Here is a 5,655-nt window from a genome sequence, read left to right as displayed (position 1 = left end):
TTTAGGTAGGACAGAGACTCGTCCATACTGCAAACGTGACAAAAGAGGAAGAAAACGTTTTAAGGAAGAAAGAAAATGACGAGTAAATAAAAGGAAGTTACCAAAAAACAAAACAAAAGAAAAAAAACCCAAAAGAAATAACAGGTCCCTCGCTGGCTTTAAACCGGTGCTGAATTAAAACATATGGGGTCGTAGGTTCAAACCCAGCTCTGGTGTTTCTTCAGATGTTGGTGACGAAGCTGCTTAACGCCATTATAAGTAAAACAATTTTTACTTATACGATGGCGAAGAGGTTATAATTGGTTATGGAAACCGGACGGCTGGGGATGCCCTCCGATCTTTGGCAAATTAGTGACGAACTTTCCCACACGATACGTTTAAACATGCGTACCATATTAGTGGAAGACAAGTGATTGTCAAGGAAACAGTCCCGAGATCGTAGTTGACCACTTGTCACCAAAGCCGACAGCTTGAGGGCAGGGTTTCAACCCGCATCTTGTGAGCCCTATAACTGGTTACTGAAAGGCAAGTATCTCACCCACTCGACTCCATCATCCTTTGAATTACTCTTTTGCCCATTAACGATTATAAACGAAACACAACATTGAGGTCAACCGCTTTGATGTAAATATCGATTAAGAACTGTCTAAAACTGACCTGAATCTGTGGATTATTATTTGACCATGAAAATACACAGGGTAGAATTTGGAGGCAAACGGGAGAAGTGTATTAATCTTATACGCTCCTTTTTAAAGGAGACGATTGGGAATGGAAATACAGTAAATGACCTAAAATTTCGCCCGTGAGGAAGTTGAATTGATTCTGATTCTAAGAGTTCTATGATATAAGAACGATACTATGAGCTTTTTTGTCTCAGTTTAACAGTTCTTCAGTCATTATAACGTGTCTTCTTCTGACAGGGCGAGTCCATGTTTCCAAATCCGCCTGTGAAGTACCACGTCGAGGACATCAGTCATGACACTCCACCTAGTAACAATACAGTGAAACCGAACTAATCATTCCTGTTTCCTTGCTCTTATCTCCCAGTGCTGAGGCAGCAGCAAATACAATTTTTAAAGTCCTTGGGGGTATACCCGGTTTTTTTCCTCGGTTGCCCGTTTTCGAGTTGGGGGTTTTACCACTAGACCAGTTTTAGCACGACAGGTACTGTTAACTGATACCTATTTGCCTCTCTCCATTCAGGCCTAAATTTTATGTCATTTGCCATATTTACTTTCATTTATGGCAACTGAAATATTTACCTGCTGCATACGTCACACGACCAATGCGAAGATCTTGCCTCTTCTGCACCTTGAGGACAATGTTCTGATTCTGCAAAGTTAGTGTCTCCAAAGCAATTGAAAAAAATCCTAAAAATATAACAATTCATGAACAATTCCAAGAAAAATCTCTCGATGAAATCTCGGTGAAATAAAAGAAATGAAGGAAATGATTACAATCTATGAAATAAGGCTTGAAATAAAGTAAACGATTGGTAAAGCAGAAGATAAAATAAATTAAATGATATCTAAATGAAAGAAAAGGTGAAATGAAGTATAAAGCATAACAATCAGCGAAAGAAAGGGTGAAATAAAGGAAACGATAACAATCAACGGAATGAAGTAAACGATTACCATCCGTGAAATAAGGGGTGAAATAAAATAAAAGATTGGTATACCAGAAGATAAATGATATCTAACAGTCGCTATCTGTGGAAGAACACGTGAAATAAAGTCATAACTTACACGCCAAAACACAGGAACGAAACCACGAACAGGCCTAGAAGAGTGCTCATGGCTGAAACTTGCAAAAGATTTGTTACTAAATTATATTTATATTATTTATATATTCTGTGTAGATAACAAAGTAAATGCCTTTGAATGCAAGCAGCCGTTTATCATTCAGGTCCGTCATCAATTGTACATCCATTTAAAATTATTTCTTTCGGTTTTCTTAACTTCAGGATTAGAGGCATTTTTTTTTTAACAATGGTTCTGGACCGAGAAATTTTCTTCTAGTTGATTTTGCTGATATGACAAAAATGTGGCATAATGTCTTATATTAACTGAATCTCAGTTATGTTAAGTTCTAGGCAATCCCATTTTGAAGGATATTTAGACGTTGGCGTTTATGGAAAATGGATAAGGGGATCCATGCAACAGAATGGTACCATTCGCCCGCGAGACACCTGACGAGATGACCTCATCCAGCTTCCAAATTTAACCCAGAATTCCATGTGAATGGTATCCCTCCTTCTGGCTTCGGCTTTACTTCGGGTGCTCCGATTTCCTCTACACCCACATAATGGACCACTATCGGGTAAGTGATACATTTTTAACGATGGATTCATTGGGAGAACGGTATTGTGCATGTAAAAGTAAAATGTAACGCTAATCAGAAGTAATAGCTATAGCAGTAACTTTACACAATGTTGGTGTGTTCTTTTTCACTGCAGCTTACACAAGTTTGCTGGTACGGGTGAATGGTACAGAGTGCCTTGCTCATTTAAACACGAACATGACTAAATCTACAGCTCAAATCCAGGTAGTCGGATAAGTTGAGAAAAACATTATTTTCCCTGAGTAGTTTCGAAACGTTTATCTGGATTTGTTCAACTGTTTTTTTTTTCCAACCATACACTGTTGCAGCTTAGAGATCAGGCTATATACATGCAATGAAATCGGAACACTTTTGTGTTTCATGGCCGCCACGTGTCTTGACAACGGTATTTCCCGATCGCATTAACTTGGCGGAGCCTAGCTGAAAGTTCAGCTTCTACAAGTTCTAGTTTTCACTGAAATGACTAGATAACGAGGCTGGTTTTATGCATATATTCCATAGTATATTTAGGATGAATATCTGTACACAAACGCCGACGCCCACAATGTGCATGTATGTATATTTTTGCACCATTATAAAGGCACGGGCTATTCGGAATGCCGACAACAAGCTGTAGCGTTAGTTTTCATCACATGTAGGTCTGGATTTATATTCCCTCTTAGAATCATATTAGAATGATATTTATTTTGAGGCGGTTGAAGGGAGAGAATAGTAAATAAATATGAAATCTTAAGATAAACTCGTGAAATGTACAGTGCAACACAGGTTAAAGCTTTAGCTTACCAGTCCGTGTTGTCAGTACGGTCGGATATGTCCAGACCCGGTTGTTCAAAACATGGCTTAAAACTGAAGGGGGCTCCGTGGCTCAGTCGGTTAGCGCGCTAGTGCAGCGTAATGACACAGGAGTTTCTCACCAATGCGGTCGCTGTGAGTTCAAGTCTAGCTCATGCTGGCTTCCTCTCCGGCCGTACGTGGGAAGATCTGTCAGCAAACTGCGGGTGGTCGTGGGTTTCCCCAGGGCTCTGCCCGGTTTCCTCCCACCAAAATGCTGGCAGCCGTCGTATAAGTGAAATATTCTTGAGTACGTCGTAAAACACCAATCAAATAAATAAATTAAAACTTAATACCAGTTATAACTTTAAGCCAAATCTTAATTTTTTCACCTAACCACATGAAAATTGTGATACATTATATTAAATATGGACTAAAACTGCCGCTGTTATACTTCGTCGTTGGAAAACAGCATTGGCTGTAGGGATTGGCTAAAAATTTAAATATAAAATATGACCTAATACAAGTACTAATTCATACACAAGATTAAGTGTCAAGATCCAATATACTGTTTGAAAACTTGGAATCCGAAGCCTGACCAGAAATATCACTGTCATAAATAAGAACTTGAATGTTCATGATGGGCTCAAATTGATACAGCAATATATTTTTTGCGTATAGCTAAAATCCATCTAGAAAATTACACACTAGTGTTAGGCCAGCTAGACCTGGGTTGGCCATGTATGAAGTCACGAGCTGAGCCGAACCGGACAGCCGGCTGAGATAGGCTAAGGCAGTAAATCTGTTGTTTATGGTGGATCTAAAGTCATTGTTACATTTCTGAGAAACCCTCCCGGTAACACAAACTTAAATTTTTTTAAAACATTTAAGCATCTCTTTACAACAGATAATAAACGTGCCTTAATGTTTAATTGTAACATGCCTAATAGTTAAACAGTTAAACCTGTCTATCCAACTACGGATAATTAGACCACATTATATTGTTTATCATGTGCGTTGAAAGCTTTAAATCACTCCGTTTAGGCAATAAACCCATTCCGTTTACTGAATAAATTGTTGCATTTAGACTATAATTGTGAGTATTTATGAAATACTGCATGTATTAATAAAATGAACCAATACATTTATGAAACATACGCGTGTATTTGAAAAATACACACCTTGAAAATGTTAAAAGTAAGCATTTGCTATAGTCTGTGCACGTGTTACCTTTGCAAATAGTTTATCAATTTCTTAAAATGAAAAAATGAATCAAAATATAGCTTTTTTGGAAGTTTGGAATCATTTTAACGCTCTAAATAGTATAGGTACGAGTCCAATATTTACTGAAATGCATTAACTTGTTAAACACGTTTATTATCTGTTGCAAAGATTATGTTAAATACTAAACATTTGTTTTTTTCAGTGTACTGTTTAAATACGTTGTAATCTTTATAATTAAATCAGTAGCTAAATTATTAATAATTTAACTCAGAAGAAATCGATCGCTGTTACCAGAAATCGCGACAGAACTAATGACACTGACAGTGACAGGCTGTTGTTGCTCAACTTACTGGAGTAAAGAAAACTTTCGGGCTTTCTCGACACTTTCAGTTTTAAGTGCATCTAATCTTTTCTTCTCTCTTTTCAATACGCCCTTCTCTTAGTGTCAGCTTGTCACCCAGTCTATCTTGCACGCATTTCCCCTTATTCCTCCTGAGAGGCTCACCTGTGTCTTCTCCCCTGTAGCATTTTTGTTTAGCCGCACTTTGTTTGGCAGATATTGCGTCACAACATTCTTCAATGGACTTGAATTTACCATCGGTAAGGGGCCTAAGGACCTGTCGTTTGTAAACAAAAACACTTTTGCCTGGAAAATTCCGCCGGAAAGTTGAAAGTTTGGAGTCTTAATGCAGGAATATTGAACATAGCTGAAAGCTGTAATTTTGCACATAAGAGTATTCAACAGACTCTATCATACTGTAGAGTTTTAGTTTTAAAATCTAGATCCGACTATCTCGGTTCGAAAGAAGCTTTAATTCCAAGAAAATAAATAAAAATGTACTGTACATGTATCTTAAACTGCCTGCAACAAAAGCTGTAAAAATACACTGTTTGTTATTGTCATATAACCGAGCAACTCATAAAAGTACACAATGCATTACTGATGCGTCAACATGACCTGTTCTGCATACGTGCAGAAATACACGTATATGCTACATCGTGCATGAAGTTATTGTCTCCCACAAGGGGCGCACATGTCAGCGGTCTTGACAAACCTGAACTATTGTGTATATATATATATATATATATATATATATATATATATATATATATATATATATATATATATATATATATATATAGCGTTATACTCCAGTTAACATGACTTTTTCTTCTATGTTTTGTGTCACCTTTTTCTGCCATCACAGTATCAGTGTGCTGGAATTTTCTCTCTTTGCCACACCCATCTATATCTACTTTGCTTGCAAATGTCTACATATCCATGCAACTTGGTTCGCGTGCTACAGAGGTGGATGTCAC

This window comes from Liolophura sinensis, chromosome 3 (genome assembly GCF_032854445.1).
Source record: "Liolophura sinensis isolate JHLJ2023 chromosome 3, CUHK_Ljap_v2, whole genome shotgun sequence".
Taxonomy (NCBI): domain Eukaryota; kingdom Metazoa; phylum Mollusca; class Polyplacophora; order Chitonida; family Chitonidae; genus Liolophura; species Liolophura sinensis.
This window is presented reverse-complemented; position numbering follows the sequence as displayed.